The sequence below is a fragment of the Rhinolophus ferrumequinum genome, chromosome 6, assembly GCF_004115265.2.
Source record: "Rhinolophus ferrumequinum isolate MPI-CBG mRhiFer1 chromosome 6, mRhiFer1_v1.p, whole genome shotgun sequence".
Taxonomy (NCBI): domain Eukaryota; kingdom Metazoa; phylum Chordata; class Mammalia; order Chiroptera; family Rhinolophidae; genus Rhinolophus; species Rhinolophus ferrumequinum.
In genome coordinates, this window is record NC_046289.1 from 19,361,454 (window position 1) to 19,381,735 (window position 20,282).

Sequence of the window (20,282 nt, forward strand, 5' to 3'; positions counted from 1 at the left end):
GCACATGGACTTATTTAAATAAGCAATTAGACTTGACAGTAAAAGGCTAAATGGAAATCCAAGTGTGATTTTACTACTTACTATCACTGAAGCTAATAGCTGACTTTCTATCTTAGCTAAAATATGAACTCTGTATGATGAATTATGCATTACTTGAGCTAAGTTTGATTGTGAAATCCTCTAAAGAATTTTCTTAATCCTGTTTTTCCAGTTAGGGCTTTTACTTGCTTCAGGGAGAACTTGGTAGTAAGGGGAGGTTCATAGAAAAGAAGTAAATAAGAAAGAGATTTTTCTAACCCACCTCACTAGGGAATATTTGGGAATTTATGGAGAGACTACCATAAAAAGAAGAAGCAACAAGAAAAACAATAGCTAACATTTCTTGAATGCTTACAGCTTGTTAGGTTCTGTTTGGAAGGTTTTACCTATGATAACTTGCTTAATCCTCACAAAACAAAGGCAAGAATAAACCTGATAAGAAACCCAGCCATTGTGGCATTTCTTTTTCTGGTAGAGGTGGACTCTGCTTAATGAAAAAAGTGAATATATCCATCATATATGTGAGCTGTCAATCATTTGCTATGGGGAAGGAATCATAGTTATTTTAAATATCAAACTTTTTAAATACATTTTAACTGAGATTGGATTTATAAAATGTGGATTTAGATAGAAACTTTCAAAAATATCATTCTTTGAATTAAAAAATACACACTCTGTGCGTCTCACTTTTATTTGTCTGTAAACTCCACTAAGTCTAAAGATGCCTGGCTGATCCTTAGAGAGAGAAGTTTAACAAATAGAGGGAGTCTTCTTTTGTTTTAGTTTTTGGAGGTGTTATTAGTCATTTGCTAGATCTGTACTAAATTAGCGACTTGGGGTTCTCCAGCTGCAAGACTCAGACTCATTTTCATTTCCCTTGGTCTCACTTCATTTTTCTATGGCCATGAACCATATTAGCATAAGCAGTTGAAAAGTATAATATGTAGTCTGCTTCTGGTGGCCTCATTAGAATCTAGAGGCGTGGAAAAATGTTCCTTCTACTCTTCTAGGTTGTTTGGATGGTCTAATAATTAAATTGACATAAAACAGATTAACAAGAAAAAACAAGTTTAGTTTTGTACATATGGGAGGCTTATAAAATCAGGAGGCCAAAGGGTAGTCAGACAATTGAGGCTTATGTGTCATCCTGAGCTAAGAAATGGGACAGGGGCCTGGCAGCTTCTAAGGGAAAGAGAGCAAGTCACAGGAAGGTAAGAAGAGCAGATGTTTGGTAATTAGATGTTTGCCCTGCCATACAGGTAATTCTGTCAGATAAAATTTATCTCTGGTAATCGCTCCCTTTCTGAGCCAGACCCCTGTCTAAATTCTTTTAGGCAGTTAAGGGAGAGTGAAGGTTTTTCTTGCATCTGCTGGGTCTTGATTGCCTTCAGCTCAAAATAATCCACATGCCAAAGTGGCACATTTTGGGGTGATATGTTCTGCTCCCCTTCACATCACAGAATACTTAAATTGGGAGGAATACCCTATATGTCACGTAGTAATCTAACTTTCAGGTGTTTATATTGTCAACGTAAGAACATCCAAACCTGTAGAGAATTTTTATAAAAATTTATTTGAGCCAAACTGAGAAGAATGACAGTTTGCAGTTTCTTTTATGTATTTGGAATTAAGGAGGGGGTATAAAGAAAATCAAATGAAGGTGGGAGGAAAGCAAAGTGGGGATTGGATTACTGGGTAGGTAAGATTCTGTGCTCCCTTGAGGGTGGTTATGATGTAGAATATTTTCTTTGTGCCAGTATCCTGTCTCATGAAACCAAAAAATGGACCAAGGAGAGGCGAGGAGTTGTAAAAGAGGATAGTTTATTAAAAGTAAAGAGTAAAGAGTTGCAGCTCTCAGAACGAGAGGGGGTCCTGATCAGGTTGCCCATTGACTGAGGCAAAAGCTCTTACTTTTATACCTTCCCTTTCCTGCTTGGGGAAGGGGGCTGGCACCTTCTAATGGAATTCCTCTATCAGGTTTGTCCTGTTTGCCCACCCCAAAGGGATTAACAACCCGTTCCTATCTATCAGATCTGCTCCTTTGTCCGGCCAAAAGGGATTTGAGATCATTTATTCATTTCAAGGCAGGGTCTCATATCTTTGTCCTGGAGTGAAGAAGACATTCCAGAACCTGCAGTTTCAGGATATGGCTGCCTTTTCTTTATTCCACCAGGGACCTTCCTGTCTACCTAACCACATGTTAACTAACCTGTCTCAATCCCCCCTCTGAAGACAAAACCCTAACTGCTGTTAGGGAATAGGGGCAATGACTGCTCTGGCTACTTCAGGCTGAGGAGGGCAGTAGTAGAGAGAGACCAGCAGCGGGGGCTTGTCCAGAGGTCTATCTAAGGGTCCCCGGGAGGTGAACAAATCCAGGTGAGGATGTTGTTGTCTTGTAGGCCGTCACAGCCAACCAGTGGGTAGTCTGTGAGCTGAGATGCACTGGAGGCCACAGCATGAGGTAAGCCCTATAACAACGGATGAAAGAAAAATGAGAAAAGTTTCCTTAAGTCCCGCTAAACTGGGAAGCCAGAAAGTAAGGAAGGATACATCTAAGCCAAAGAATCCTGTCCGTTTTTAATATTGGAAACTATGTTATGGATTTGTTGGACTTTATCTTCAGTTAACTGAGTTGTCAGAAAGATTGAAGCAGGATAATCCTTTAAAGTTTTCAAATTCTTGATTGTGTTTGAGGAGTAGGTAGTCTATGGCAGCTCGGTTTTCGAAAACTGCTTCACTGACTTGTCCTAACTCTTGGCCCATGGCGTGAATAGCTTGTGAGGTAGCATTTAGGGCCTTTGCCATTGAACAAGCAATGTGGCTAATCTCTACATGTAAGGCTATGGTCATAGTACATACTACAAAGAGATAAGGATAATATCTAGCGGGGCCAAATAAATGTATATTGCTGTTATAGCTGGAGTCCAGAGTAAGTTTATTGTGATATTTAACCTGATCAGGCTTTTGGGGTAAGAAGACAGTTAATCTCCTGAGAGAGCAGGGTCCCCCGGTGTTGTACGTTGGGACATACAAGTAGGCAATCTTCCCACAAATGAGAAACCATCTAGCCGGCAATTTGACATGTGTATTAGAACTCATAGAGGTGATAGAGCTACAGTTTAAACTGTTACCACCTGAAAGATTAGGGCATTGGTTGGAGCAGCTAGCAAAATTAACACATTGATTAGCTGGAGTTACAGCTCTTTTTCCTTTATTCACTTCTAGTGTTTGGGTGAGAGCTACTAGCTCAGCCAGGTGTGTGCTGGCCCCAGAGGGAAGGCTTGTATTTTCTAAGATATTATGTAGAGTAACTACCGCAATATTTAGCCTTTTGTATGTTATTTTCTATAAAAGACCGCATCATTAGAGAGCATCCAATCTGGGTTGTCTAGGGGTGTTTTTTGTAAATCTGCTCTAGCGGTATAGGTTTGCATTAAAACTTGTGGCAGTTAATTCTTCCTCCATCTTTGGGAGGAATGTGGCAGGAAGGTGGAGCAGGTGTGTATTTGGATTACAGGACTTTCTAATAAGAGGGCCTGATGCTGCAGGAGGAGGCTATCACTGAGCCAGTGACTATTGTTAGCATTTAAAAGTCGGCAAAGGCGGTTAAGTCTTGTCCCATGTGAGCTTGGTGCTTCAGGAACCATGAGGGCAGCTGCAGCTATGGCCCAGAGGCAAGCTGGCCAGCCTCATGCTTCCAGGTCTAGTTCCTTTCTTAAATAGCCTAATGGTTGTTGTGAGGGTCCCGTAGCTTGCGTTAGGACTCCCAAAGCCATTCCCTTTCTGTTATATATAAATGAAAGAATTTTCCTGTAAGAAGGCTTAAGGCTGGGGCACTTAACAGTGCTTGTTTTAAAAGGCTAAAAGCTTGTTCTGCCTCTGAGCTCCAAAGTAACATGCCTATTTGCAGTTTGAGTATCTTTAATTAATTGGTAGAGGGGACGGGCTATTTCTCCATATCCCAGGATCCATAGGCGGCAGTAGCCGGTAATGCCTAAGCCCCTTAATTGTTTCAGGGTCTTAGATAGGGGATAGGCGGAGATGGGACGAATTCTGTCCTCCCCTAGTTCCTTCAGAGATAATTAGCCCAAGGTATTTGACAGAAGTCTGGCACACTTGGGCCTTGGTCTTGGAAACCTTGTAACCCTCAGAGGCAAGAAAATTTCAAAGGGCAGTAGTGCCTTGGCTGATGAGGTCTTCAGAGGGAGCACACAAAAGATCATCAACATAATGTAAAAGAGTACAGCTGTTATAGGAAAACTCTGACGAGTCCTAAGAGAGGGCCTGTCCAAAAAAGTGTGGACTATCCCTAAACCCCTGAGGGAGGACCATCCAGGTAAGCTGTGAAATCTGGCTTTCAGGGTCCTCAAAGGCAAAGAGATGTTGAGAGTCAGGGTGCACGGGTATATAGAAAAAGGCATCCTTTAAATCTAAGACCATGAACCATTTGGCACTTTCAGGTATTTGGGCTAGGAGAGTGTAAGGATTTGGAACTATAGGGTCTGTAGGAATGACTGCCTCGTTGATGGCCCAGAGGTCTTCAACCAATCTCCGTTCTCCATTTGGTTTGGGAACCCCTAAGATGGGGGTGCTGCAAGGGCTGTTGCGTTCTCTAAGGCGCCCTTGTCATTTGAGACTGTTAATGATACGGATTAGTCCTGTCAGTGCCTCGGGTTTTAGAGGGCATTGTTTCTGGCAAGGAAATAAAGCGGGGTCCTTAAGATGGATGTGGACTGGAGCGGCTGTTAAGGTGTGGCCAGTTGTCCCTGGTGATGTCCAAACATCAGGGTTGATGTGGTTTCTACTACTGGGAGGCAGCTAGGAATACTTACAGGGGCTAGGAGAACGAGAGTTCCCATCGCCGCCATAATATCTCTTCCTAATATCGGAGGAGGGCTTCCTGGCATGATTAAGAATGAATGGGAGAACGTTAGGTCGCCCCATATGCAGTAATTGGCTTGTCCGTGACTCTGCGGACAGTAACATGTTGATTGGAGAGGGTTCCCTCTATTGTTGAAGTGACGGTTGAACTTCTTAAATTACCATAGGAAATAACAGAATTGAGATTAGGATCTAAAGCAATGGGCAGCAGTTAGAGCCAGGGCTTCGAGGTCTTTCGATAAAACTTTTCTAGAGTCCTTTTTAAGTTTAATTTGTTTATTTTACATTTTCGTTAAGGTATAGACCAATGATAAGGAACGGGATGAGTAAAATGAGCCCAAATCTGAGGGCTGTCTTTATCTTTACAACCAAGCAGTTTTCAGAGGAAAAAGGTCCAGAGTGAGCAGTCGAGACAGAATAAATGGTGTCTGTATCAATTAGGAAATTAATAGGCTTATCTGCCATGTCAGGGTCACCCGTAGTTTCACCCTTGCGATGAGAATACTTTGGGAGCTGCTGGGAACTTCAGGCCCAACAGTGATCGCAGCTACCTATGGGGAAGAAGTTGGTCCCTGTTCTCTTCAGAACAAGGGGGCACTCCCTCCTCCAGTGCCCTTTACTCTGTACAGGGGGGATGCTGCTTTGGAGGACTAGGACACTCCTTATTCCAGTGGCCTGGGCTTCCACATCCAAAGCAAGCTCCTTTATCCGGCATTTTCTCTCCGGGGCTTTTGGGGTGCCTTGAGGTGGCTTCAGCCCTGGGTTGTCTGTAACTGTGGCTAAAGGTCTGGCCTGTCTCTGGTCTCATCCTCTGGTCTCACTGTTATCTAATTCCTCGTTTTCCTGTCTTTGTTGTTAAAGACATTTAAACAAATTCCTGGCCTTCTCTAGGATCTGAGCCTCTTAATCAGGGATGTAACAGTGGGCCAGAACCATTAGAATTCCCTGCCAGATAGGGGAAAACATCAAGCTAAGCTTCCTTATATTGGCCTATAGCTGATACCAAGGAAGGCATATGAACTCTAGCAGTTCTAAAATATAGAAGTTAACTACTAGCAAAATTTAGCTTTTACATTTAATTTTTGAGTAACCAAGGACCTGATTGAGACAATATAGAACGTAGAAGTTATTTTGGTGACACATACAATCTTTGCTTTTCAGGCAGAAAACTTTTTCAGTAGCAGACCAATAATCTAACAAACTTTCTTGGTAGAGAGAAACCATATATAAAATTCTCTTAAGATTTTCCTTCTCAAACTTTTAATGACTTTCTTAGTCCCTCTTAGTTTGTCTTTTTATCCATTCAGAAATAACCACCTTAAGGCAAACTACTTTCTTTCAGTACCTTCAAAAATGCATTTCCATACCTTACAACTTCCTTGAAAGCACACATACCATTTTCTTCCATATTAAAATCCATAACCTTCAGAAACTTAGTTTTTACTGACAACCAAAAGCAAGCAATTAGCACTTCCACTGGCAAATATATATTTGGCAACTTTCAAAAGCAATGGCTTTTGTAATAAAAATATGAGATATATTTATTAACAGATCTTAATTTCTCTCTTAACATTCCTGTGACAAGAAGCCAGCAATAGATGAACTTAGACCTACCTAATAAGTAACACCTCAGCATTTTGTTATTTTGAAATACTTAGATATTTAATAATTTTTATCATTTAACACAACTTAGAAAAACTGAAATTTTAAGTTACCAACAGATGGTGAGAAACCTTGTCCAAACATCCACATTATATTATTACTGAAAAGATTTATCTGTTCATAGGATTTTAAAAGTTAAAAGCAGGCTTATTTAGAATGTTAGTACTCTGGGACTCCAGTCAAAAGGTTATTTCCCTTACAAGGAATCCCACTGTGGGTGGTCCCCGCAGGACTTAGAACTATAGCAGCAGAGTCAAGGCGAGGGGTCTGGCTGGAGAACTAGACACTGGTTTTTTTAAAGTGCCACGTTTTTCCTTCAGTTACCTCAGCCTCAGGCATTCCTGTTTTAGGTAGATTAGGAGATGGGTGGAGCTCCCTTTTTTTCCTGAACTATCAATTTAGTTCTCTTTTTTATGTCCCCAATGAGGGTTTCTAGAAACTTGGCATTTCTGGCCATCCCTTTTACGAAATAAATCTAACTGTGAGATAGTATCATAGTTGGTACTTCCCTCAGGAGGCCAGGTTTCCCTATCTTCTCATTTGTATTGAGGCCAAACTCAGAACAAAAGACCAGGTGCCATTTTTTCAGAGTCTGAGGGTCAAGTTTGTCCCAATGTTTCAAGATGCAATTCCGGGGTATGAAGGCTCATGACGGCTGTTGCCCATGTGAAAGGAAGAGCAGAAAGGCGTCCCTTTGCGATTCATCTCCCATAACTTGATCTTGGGCATCCCCTAGAAATGTGGGCTGCGGACATAGCACAACCGATTCTGGGGCAAGTGGGGAGACACAGTGCCAGGGTTAGTCGTGCTTACCTGGGCTGCCCGGCTGTGCCTCTGATGGGCGCCTACCCAAATTCGTGCGTGTCCCCACCTGAATGTCTGGCACCGGCCCACAAGTCATTGAAGGCTGTGACCGATAATGAGGTGCTTTAAAGTGGAGGGATGCATGGCCTGACTCTGGGCATCTCGAAAATTGACGGCACAATCCAAATAATGGCAGTCTTCAAATAAAGGTATTAAAGGAGGGAGTGTGTAGGTAAAGCTTGTAGGGAAGGCACACGGCCTAGGCAAGAGGGAGTGAAAGGAGGCCCTGCAGCCCAGTATGTGAGGGGGGACAAAAAGATATCTGAAGCGCCAAAAAGCTTTGGGTAAAGCTGCTTCCTTAAGGAAAAGCGAGTCCAGAATACGTTGGTTCTCCTTAAAAACTGCCAGGCAGTGGCTGCACTGGCTGGCGCTGGCGGCGCAGGAGGAGCTGTGCCCTTGTGGCCCCTCCCCCTCCGGGCTGTTGCTGCAGCCCCGCTGAGCTGGGGGCGGAGCCAAGTGACAGAAGTCCCACCTGGTCCCCAGAGGAATACAGTCAGATCACGGAAGAACAGAGGGGATGAAAAAATCAAGTCTCCAGAGAGACATTATGCCGTACAAACACGGACCTCACTGGTGCTTGGATTCGTCTTGAGCCTGGCAGGTCCTAAACGACCTGTTCCAAGACTGGGTTATCCTGAGTTTTCAAGCGGCAGATGCCCTAATGGCCATTTCACTGTCTGAACCATGCCCACCAAGGACTGCCAACAAAAGAGGTATAGGAAAGTGAATGAAAGATTTTAGGGTCCCCTAAAAGGGGCTTACCTCCTGGCTGGTTTGTCAAAATATGTTACTGGAGAGTGTTGAGGAGGTCTCACAGGGGAAGGGACCCTGGCCAATCTCTCAAGAGCTGGGGAGAGATAGTGATGGGATGAAAGAACAGCATGGTTGGAGGAGACATCCCACTGGCACACTCACAGGCCGTCAGGCAGGGAAGGGACCAGAGAGATCTTTGAGACCCACCGCAGCGTGGCTATGGTCAGGGTCCCTCAGTTGTCTGCCAAGGCCCACAGTCCTGGCCATGCACCAGCATTCAGCCTCCTTGCAGAGAGGGAAAAAAAAGCAGCAGAGGAATAGGAGAAAGTAGCAGGGAGGGGGAGGGAGAGCCTCCAAATGGTACCCTTCCGGACAAAACTTCCTCAGTTACTACCGAGGATCGTTCATGCCAACCTGGCGCCATTCTTGGGCTCCCCTCGTCACAAGAGCCAGCATTTCCCCGGCTCAGGGCCGGAGGGGATTGACCAGAGCCCTTCTACAAAGCCATGATCTCCGTGGCTTCAAGTCAGCGTCCGCACTAGTCGCTTTTGAATGGCTGACAGAGGCCCGATATTTGTGTGACAGGAGAAAGATACAAAAAATGATGAAGGCCCATAGGTGGGCAAGTAGAAAGGCACAGATAATATTGACCTCTCCTTCAATCCCGGACGAGCCCCCAAATGATATAGAATATTTTCTTTGTGCTGGGATCGTATCTCATGAAACCGAAGAATGGAAGCACAGATCAAGGAGAGGCAAGGAGTTATAAAAAGGGATAGTTTATTAAAAGTAAAGACTAAAGAGTCGCAGCCCTTGGAACAAGAGGGCATCCCAACTGGGTTGCCCAGTGATTGAGGCAAAAGTTCTTACTTGTATACCTTCCCTTTCCTGCTTGGGGAAGGAGGCTGTTGCCTTCTAATGGAATTCCTCTATCAGGTTTGTCCTGTTTGCCCACCCTAAAGGGATTAACAATCCGTTCTTATCTATCAGATCTGCTTCTTTGTCCGGCCAAAAGGGATCTGAGATAATCTATTAACCTCAAGGCACAGCATTCTCACATCTTTGTCCTGGAGTGAAGGAGACATTCCAGAACCTGCAGTTTCAAGATATGGCTACCTTTTGTTTATTCTACCAGGGATCTTCCTGTCTACCTAACGACATGCTAACAAACCTGCCTCAGTTAGAGGCCTCCAAGGTATCTGAAAAAGGGTATTGATCTGGCATTTCAAAGATGTGTGAACCTCGCTGCACAACCACAATAGATAAGGCTTGCTTAAGGCAAAGATAAACCTTTCACTAAAGAAGTTATATGCCTGGGGCATGACTATCTACTATGACTTGCCCAGTTAGGAATTTATGATAAGATCACCCTGTGAGCCCAGTTGGAATGGCTATCATCAACAAGACTAATAGTAACAAGTGTTGGAGAGGCTGTGGAGAAAAAGGAACCCTCATACACTGTTGGTGGAAATACAGACTGGTGCAGCCGCTATGGAAGGCAGTGTGGCGGTTCCTCAAAAAATTACGAATAGAAGTACCGTATGACCCAGCAATCCCTCTCCTGGGTATCTACCCAATAAATCTGAAAACATTTATCCATAAAGACACATGTGCTCCAATGTTCATTGCAGCTTTATTTACGGTGGCCAAGACATGGAAACAACCAAAATGTCTTTCAATAGATGAATGGATAAGAAATTGTGGTATATATACACAATGGAATACTATTCGTTGGTAAGGAAAGATGAAATAGGACCATTTGTAACAACATGGATGGATCTTGAGATTATAATGCTAAGCGAAATAAGTCAGACAGAAAAAATAGAGAACCATATGATTTCACTGATATGTGGTATATAAACCAAAAACAACAAAAGAACAAGACAAATAAATGAGAAACAAAAACTCATAGACACAGACAATAGTTTAGTGGTTACCAGAGGGTAAGTGGGGTGGGAGGTGGTAGATGAGGGTAAAGGGGATCAAATATATGGTGATGGAGGGAGAACTGACTCTGAGTGGTGAACACACAATGGGATTTATAGATGATGTAATACAGAATTGTACACCTGAAATCTATGTAACTTTACTAACAATTGTCACCCCAATAAACTTTAATTAAAAAAAAATATATATATCACCCTGTGAGGTTACTTTCCATAGAACCCCTTTTTCCTCCACACTATATAGATGATGAAGCAAAAAAAAAAAGACAATGACTACAGAGTGGTAAAGTGACATGACTTTTACTGAGAAACACTTTTTACTGATTCATTTCTTTCTGCATTGATTGAATTGTCTACATGTTGTAGTAATGTTTAATTTGGGCTACTGTCTCAGATCATGCAGGTAAGTAGGTAATTAGAAAGTAAGTATTTTCATAGACTGGATTATTGACTATATATGTCAGTGAAATTTATAATTTGATTCCTCTTCAGCCTATCTTTTATTAATAATATAGTTATTCTTTCAAGAAGAATAGCTTGACCATCATAGTTTATATCATGAATATCAGAGTCTATTTGCTGACATCTAGCTTCACATGTGTTCTTGACCTTTGTGCTTTTGCCCAATAATTCAATGAGTACAAAGTAATGAATATATCATAGATCATACCCTATAAAAATTAATGGCTTAATTATAGACCATCTCTTTAATAATTCTCAACAGTAGTATTGGGTCATCTCTCTAAGATACCAGAGAGGGAAGTGGACCTCACTGACAATTTCTTATTGGGAGACAACCAGAGCAATTGGTTTCAATAAATACTTAATTTTTACCCACCATATGCTGAATACAATGCTATGTCACATGGGATACCCAAAGAGGTGAAGGATATAGTCTCTACCTATAAGAAGCAAGGTGTTGCCATGGGTAAATCAGAAGAGGAATTTAGTGGCAAGATGAAGTAGATGGGAAATGAAAACACTGAGTTGAGTGAGGGTGAACTTGTTCCAAGTGAAAAATAACAACTCTTGTTTATTGAGTTCTTATTTTGTTCCTTGCACTATTCTAAACACTTCACTTGTATTAATATAATAATATGTAAATATATGTATATATATATATGTATATAATAACATGTTAATCTAATTTATAATAATCTGATGAGGCTGATACTACTATTATTCTCATTTTGCAGATGAGGGAAGCTAGACAGTGATGTTAGTTTACTTGCTTATAATCAGTTGCCTGTAAAGAGAAGGTAACATATTTCAAATCCAGGGAATATAGCACCAGAAACCAAGTGCTAAATCACTAAACCACAGTTGTATGAAAACTGGGCCTTGAATAACTGATTAATCCATGACAAACATGATGATTTATTTGACCATAGACACAAAAGTCTTAAAGGAACCTCAGGAGGCCATTTTGTTTCCTATGGATTGTAATCATTTTGCCATTTTATTTAGCTTTATAGATGTTTTTAAGAGCTCTATAATCACCTCAGTGCTGGAAAATTTGGGAAACCATGCCGTTTAAAGAAGGTAATCATTATTCTGTTTACTAAGAATGTTTTAAAAGATATTTTAAAAATATTTTTAATATTTTGTTTTAATAAAATTTTGTATTTTAGAAAAATATATTTAATAAAATATAGCCAATTAAGATATATTTGATTAAATATTTTTAAAATATTCTTTTTAAAGAGTCATTATACAAAGAGAATCAAAATGATTTTACTCACTCATCCTCCAATCAAGGAGACTACATAGTATGACCATCACACTTTTACTTATAGGCTGTATGAAAAAGATGAAATATCTTGTACCTTTCACTAAAGAAGGGTGAAGGGTGAGTATATAGACTTGGAGGAAAACAGTATGTTAGAGGAAGGGCAGAATGTAAGGTAGGCAGTCCTATGTGGCAATGTCAGTTTTGTAGTTGCTACTCATTGAGACAATGGTAAGATTGCCATTCAAGGCGCTCATTCATTCTTGTCCTAATAGCTTCATGCTTGCGATGATTAGGAGAGGCATAAACTAATCTTTTAGGTAGATAACCCATCTGTCAGCAACTCATTTTAGTTCTTCTTCCAGAAATTTGAAAGGAACCACTGTAATAAAATCAATCCCTCTTCCAAAAAGCATGTCATCTTAGTTTGACTTAAGCTCAATAGTATCAAAGACTGCGGATTGTTCAGATAATTATCCAAGGTAAACAATTACTGTCCAGTTCATTCAAAAGGCATCAACTTCTTGAATAAGGTTTCCTGGTTTATATTCCATGAAGTTTCAAGGCGATTAGGGAGAATCTTTCAGCGGAGTTCCAAATGTTTTTTCTTCCAAATCTATGAGACATCTCAGCCTATAAATGTGTATCCTTCCATAGTTTGAGAGAGCTGAGCATATATACTCATAGATCTTGGGTAGTAATCCTAACACAATATGCAAGACACATTACTGTCTCGATCATATCAAAATATCCAAGCCATATAATTCAGGTATACTTTAATGACAATGAAACACTCGGGCCAAAATCCAAGGTAGGAATTGCTTAACAGTTACTAATAAATATTTCCCAATGTCTTTGGTCTTTTACTGTTAAAATGATTATCTTAATCTCATACGGGCATGGCAAAACAACATGCCCTCTCTCATCAGGGAACTTTAGATGGGGTAATAACTGCAGATGGGGTTAGATTTGACCTATAACTTTTCATGACTATGCTGCCAAAGCACTGACACCATCATCAGATTTAGTCACTAGAATCTTTCCAAACAGGCTGATTGGGAGTTCATACTGTCGTTTGACAAACAACTTTGCTCATTGACATCATTTCTAATGCCATGAAGAGATAAGGTTTGGAAGATAAGGCTATAGGATTGATCATTTGGACTGAATTAGGCCGTCACTGAAACAACTGGTCAACCCACTAGAATTATAACTAAATAAATACCTTAAACCATAGTTTTAATGGATTGATTACATTTCACAATGAATTGAGAAATAGTTTGACACAGTGAGGCAAGTGGTATGAGAGAAACCAATTGGACACAATGGAAAGAAACCTGGTTCTGACAAGCCACATAAAACAGGCAAGTCATTTCACTGTTCTGAGTCCTAGTTTTCTTATCTATTAAATATTGAAATTGTTACTGGATGATTTGTTTAATTAGCAAAGTTTATTGGGAAATGTACTGGGATGGTTTAAAGTTATTTATTTGCAGCTGGTTTAAATCTTTTTTGTAATAAATTTGCCGTGGGAAGTCAAGAGGACCCATTAGTTCTTCCTTCAGGTTCTCCCTATTCCCCACACAAAACATAAATGACAGCTAGATAGCTAGATAGTGAGTTATTTGAAAGAAAGGAACACACTTTGGTTACCATTATAAAGCCCCTTGTCTCACATAATAAATAGTTTTCAATATATTTTAGTTGAATGAAACTATCTTTGATTCAAATTTGAAGATCAAAGGGCAAATATCTTTGGAAGTCTTAGAATTATCTATTAATTTAATTGCAAGTCAAATCTTTTGGGATCCTATTAAAGGAGCCATCTGCTTAATTCATATAGTTTTTTTCACTGAAATAACCTCTTCCTGACTGCTGTTTATGGAGAATCTTTCTGTCCCTTCAAGGAGCTTGGTAAAGTTGACAGAGGTCAGATCGAGTTCAAAAACTCTTCTTTGTCAAGAATATATGAGAAAACTACCTGTTCTCTACTACATTTTATCACCAAGGTTAATTTGATTTAGTGTTGTTGGGAACTAACCTAGTTCTTTACGTGTATGACTCCAAAAGTGGGACACTGCTAAGGACTTTTATTTCTCTTTGCAGGAGCTCATAGGACTGTTGTGGCAATTTAATGTGGTTACGTATGTAAATCTCCCAGTCGCATGCCTGACGGGGGGCGGGGGGGGGGTTAAATAAACATTAGTTATCTCTCTCTCTCTTTTTAACCACCAGGAAATACATATAAAAGTTACATTTCATTTAAAAATATGTTTCTTGTCCAAAGTTATCATTCCAGAGTTTTTGGTTTATTGGCTCTTTATGCGGGAGTTGGGGAAGCGACTCCAATTTCCTGAAGGGGTACGTACATAACTTTGAATTTCTGTGGTTAATTAGTCTTTTTGACCTCTTTTGATTAATATTGGGAATGTTGAATATAAAATTTTAGCCAGATTCCAACCTGAAGTTTTTTTGGATTACATTCTTCTTCCTTCATCAACCTGTTAAAATTCAAAAGGCTATTTGTCACCTCCTAGTGTCATCACCAGTCCATGATATTAGCCAGCTGTGGGACAGCTGCCACATTCCATTCCAGAAATGACTACAAATGAGCTATTAGTGAAGGACCCCAATATGAGAGCCTTTCAGCTACACGTTGAGTCTCTCAGGAACAAAATCCTAATTTGTTGGGTTTGTGTTATTACCCAGGCTTGGCCTACATGCACAAACCAGCTTGGGAATGAAACAGAGATTGAATTCAGTTTAATTCCTTTTAAGTGACTGACTGAAACCTTTTTATTAGTTTTCCTTTCCCAGTATGACTAGTTTTATTTCCTCTTCAAATTATTGTGTCTAAATAGACAGGGCCTTGGAATGAGATCACCGAGTCAACATTCCATTATGAATCTTTTTTGACTGGAAGGAATAGAAGAGGGAGAGGGTAAGGTAGGGAGGAAGGAGGTAGGGAATTAAGTGTGAAAACATCCCAGACAAGAGCAAACACTGGTGCCCAATGTCAGGACACATTTTCATTGCAGCTGCGTGGAACCAAGCACGCTCATTATTTGATTTGGGAATATTTAGTGAGGTCCACTTGACTTTTCCAGAATGGCTTGTCTTGTGTCCATTCCCATGGTCAATCTGTCCCTGAACTTCTTAAAAGGTCTTTCCAGAGACCTGTACTAAAAAAGAAATTTTTACAGGTTTCCTTAGAGGAGTAGCCATACTGGACTATTCTGACACCGGTATTAATTTACTGAGGATGGATGGAAATTTCCTTTATTCCTGTTTTTCTTTGTTTTTCTTTTGAGCCAGTCCTCAACTTAAATTTAATGTTATTGTGTAAAGGGAAGAAAAACTTTACTTAAAGAAGAACCAAACAGGCTTCAGTTCAAGCTTGTAGTTGAAAGACACTGCTCATTATTTTTATGATGTTCCCATTTTCTTTGTGTTTCTTATAAATAGGTAAATATATAGAGACCTATTCTGATTACAGAGTGACTCCATAGTCCAATTAACTGACAGAATAACATGTAATAATTATTCGATTTAATAGGCTTTTGCTTCACTTAGTAGGACCAGTACAATTTTTTAGAATATGGAAGAACCCGCCAAGAAGTTGCTTCAGCCAATAGGCAGAATTAGGGATAGTGTTATATCCAGTGCACACAAGCACTGAACAATATCACAAGATTTTTGAATTAATGATACAACCCAGAGTTTGGATTCAAAATGCCAGCTGTTGAAAAAGCATTTAAGACCAAATGTTTTATACATTTGTGTCATGGAAAACAACCATCTGCTGCACTTGCTTTTTCTGCAAGCTGACTCTCTCCAAGTTAAACAGGGCGATGCCCAAATAGTGTTCCATGAATTCTACAACCATGTCTTCTCTGTATCAAAAATCCCATTAGTTGGTCTAAACAGCAGTGTGATATTTCTACCTAATTGCTTCTTTCCTAAAACCAGTTAACTGACAAAGACGCTTAACTCCCTCAAAAGTTTGGTTTCCAAGCATTCTGAAAAATTCAAAGTTGTATCCATTCATTTAACAATTTGTTTGTTGTTTAACTTCTATTGCTATACTAGACACTTTGCAATCTACATCCAAATTCTTATCAAGGTTTGAGTTAGCCCTCTGTGGGATTAAGGAGATGTGCCTGAAACATGTCCCTATTCCCAGGAGGGATTTTGTGTGACGTCAGAGGAAATTTGTGAAGTCTCTGGATTACTAGGGCATTTTCTGAAGAGCTGCTAAAGGCACCTCCTCACTGACCAAGAGCATTGGAGCGGGATTGACAATGAACAATGCAGTTACCTGTTTTTTTCAACCTAAATGCTACATTGGTACAATGAGGAGGGAGAGCTACACAAATTACTCTTTCCTTTACACCTGTTTTTCTCATGCCTAGATTAGAACAATAGAGAAATCCTCCTTCCTCAAAAGATTCATTGGTTTTCTTGGTGTAAACCTCATTTTATACTGAAATTACTGTTAACATAAGTGAAGGAGAGACCCATGTATCCACAAGGATACATGTGATGAACAATTAAAGCAGACAGATAGTAGGGTACCATTTATGTAACTGCTAGCAATACCACATCTTTTTAGGAATGCATACATATGTAGTAAAAGAATAAACACATATATGGAAATGATAAAATAAATTCAGGTAAGTAGTTAACTCTACCAGTGAGAGAAGGGATATAATAAGAAACTCAAGAGATGTCAATCACTTTGATCTGTGATGTTTTATTTCTTATGCTGAGTGAAGAATTAATGGATTCTGTTATATTGTTTTTATGCTTTTTTGTACATCTGAAACATCTCAGCATTAAAAATGAATGTCTCAGGTGAGGAGTTAAGGATTTTGGACTTTGGAATAACACAGACCTAAGTTTAAGTCTTGGTTCTCCTATGTAATAACTGTTTTTTGAGAAACTTATTTAAACAAAGATCAATTTCTTCATTTTAGAAACGAAAATGCAACGGTACCTACCTTCTAGGGTTGTTTTCTGGATTAAATGAATTAATGCATTTACAGTGTTCGGCATACTGCTTGACATGCTGCATTCAAGATATATTATGTATATACGTATACATAAAGTGACGGTTATCTCGTATAGTTGTATATAGTATAATTATGCCTTTTAAAACTTACTTAGTCACATAATTGTGACTAAGTCATTTAAACCTTCTGAGAATCTAATTCTTAATCTTGTAAAATGGAAAAAAGTAGATTACCCATTCTGTCTTTATCACAGGATCTCTAGGAGTATTAAATGTAATAGTATGTAAAAATATTTTGAAGTATTTGAAGTCACATAATAATTTTTTACTTAGGTCATCATTAATTCATTCATTTAACAATTTTGTTATTGTTGTTGAGAATCTACTGCTATACTAGATACTTTGCAAAATTTTGTTAATATAGTAATGATTTAAATACACACACACACACACACACAGTTTCTATCCTCATGCCTTCTTAGAGTTCAGAGTCTAGTAAAGGAGATCAACAATAACCAAGTATCTTAGTCAACTGGTCAACTTGGGCTACTATAACAAAGTACCATAGGGTATGTGGCTAAAACAATAGACATTTATTTCTGACGGTTCTGGAAGCTGACAAGTCCAAGGTCACTGACAGATTTGGTGTCTGTTGAAGGCCTTCTTCCTGGCTTGCAGATGTCTGCTTTCTTCCTGTGTCTTATGGTAAGGGGCAGGGCAAGCACCCTCTGGTCTCATCTTCTTTTTATAAGGGCCCTAATCCTATCCTGGGGGCCTACTCTATGACCTCATCTAAACCTAATTACCTCCCAAAGGCCCTACTTCCAAATATCATCATACAGTGAGTTAGGGCGTCAACATATGCATTTTTTGAGACATTAACATTTAGCGCATAAAAGCAAGGAAAATGAAGAGACAGGAAAACATGTGCCAAGGTTTTGTAGTAGGAAGCAGAGAGTAATGAGGACTTAAAGAAACCTCATGCTACTGAACAGAGGTGAGCAGTGGATGTTGTGGTGATATGCTGGAGAAGTGCGAGTGGACAGACAATAAAATACTTTGTAAATATGTTAAGGATTGGGGTTAAAAAAGTCACTGAAGGACTTTAAGCATAAGCTTATGTGACCAAATCTATTTCACAAGGTCATTCTAATGGCTGTGTAATGATCAGATTAGAAAGGTGGAAAGAGGGGAAATAAATCAACTAGTTAGGAAGGGTTTTTATTAGTCTAGGAGGAGACTCTAGTAGTTTGGAATAGAGTAGAGGTGGGATGATGTTGAAGAAAGTATACATATTGAGGAAGAATGGGTGATGGATTGGACTTGGGTTGGGCGAGGTGAGATAGGAAGAAAAGTTTGTCTGCTTCATTGAGTATTATTAAAGAGTCCATCCTTTAAACAAAAGATTGAATTTAAAGTCCTTGAATGGTCTTTTAAAGTGCGACACCTTATTGAAAGAGAAATTAATCCATTCATTCAAAATATATTTAGTAAAGACAAAGTACTGGTCATTTAATGGTAAACAATAGAGATAGGTACAATCACTGCTCTCATAGTCCTTGCAGTCTCATAAGGGAGAACATAACTAAACAAATAAACAGATAAATTTATCACCAAATCTGATAAGCCTGCATCATTTTCCTTTGGCTGCCATAACAAATTACTACAACTTGGTGGCTTAAACAACAGCACTTTATTCTCTCATACTTCTGAAGGTCAGGCAGTGTCACTGGTGTCAGGAGGGCCACACTCCTTTTGGAGGCTCTAGGGGAGAACCCATGCCTTGCCTCTTCCAGCTTCTAATGGCTGCTGGGATTCTTTGGTTTGTGGCTGCATCGTTCCAATTTCTGCCTCCAAGTTCACAGTGCCTCCTCCTCTTCTGTGGCAAAATCTCCCTCAGCCTCCCTCTTATAGGGGTACTTGCGATGACATTTAGGGCTCACCTGGAGAACTCAGGATAGTCTCTCCATCTCAAGGTCTTGTAACTAAATCACATTTGCAAAGTCCTTTTGGCCACATAAAGTAACATTCACATGTTCCAGGGGTTAGAACACGGACTTTTCTTCTTTTTGGCGGGGGGCTGTTTTTCAATTGACCATATGCCCTATGAAGGAAATAAAGAGGTTAGTGTGATGGAGAACAATGGTGAGGATTTACTTGGTGGCCGGAGGGTAATGATGAGAAAGAGTGACATTAGCTAAACCAAAGAGTCAGACTGAGATCTGATCCTTTAGAGCTTTGCAGGCGTCCAGGTTTTATTCTTAATGCATTGGGAACTTAAAAAGGGAATTGAATTAGAAAGGCAACATGATTTTATTTACATGTTTAAAAAGGTTATTTTAGCTGCCGTATAGAAAATTAGTAGGAGATGGAGGTCAATGGGAGCAGGGAGGTACGCCAAGAGGCTATTGTGGTCCTAAGGGCAGGAGAGCATGATGGTTGGAACAGGGTGGTGGCAGTGGAGAGGTAGCATCATGGGCAAAGCTGAGGTTCATGTTAGAGATAAAATAATCAGACTTAGGGTGATTGGATGTGGAGGGTATGGGGAGCAAAGAGGAACACGGGATGACACTTAGATTTCTAGCTTTGGCAATTAAATAGCTGATGATGTTGTTTACTGACGTGGGGAAGGGAGATACAGGAGGGAATAAGAGAGGGAATTGGGAATGCTAATTCTCCGACGACTATGAGTCTGTGGAGCTGTCAAGCAGAGAAGAGGTCTAGAGCTCAAAAGGGATGAGTCAAAAGTATAAATGAGGGAAGGTTTAGCATAGAGGTAATAATTAAATCAATGAAAATAGATGAAGTCATTTAAGAGTTGTATGAAGTAAGAGGAGGAGAGTTCAAAGCAAAACCCAGAGGAGTCCCAATATTTAAATGTAAGTAACAGAGGAAAAGCAAGCAAAAGACAGTTGGAAGCAATGACCAGTAACAAAGCAGGAGAAATGCCCAGAAGAGGCTATTGTCACAGAAGTCGAGAGAAGACTGTTTCATTAAAAAAATAAGACAATTTATAGATGATGTGATACAGAATTGTACACCTGAAATCTATGTAATTTTAATAACAGTTGTCACTCCAATAAATTAAAAATAAATAAATAAGACAGAAAATGTTCTTTGCATTTGACAATGTGGAGGTCACCACTGACTTTCAGTGGCATGATGGGACTAAAGCCATGGGAAGGGGTGGGGGGGTGGGGAGCTCGTGGGAAAGCAAAGGGTGAATGGAAGTGAGAAAATGGAGCACACAGACAATTTTCTGGAAGTTTCCTTGTAGAAGAAAGCAGAAAATAGAGATATAACCAAACTGAGATTTTAATTTTAAAGGGAAATACTATTAGTGTATGTTTGTATGTTGTCTGAATAAGACAGAGAGGAAGAAATCTGGCGATATAGT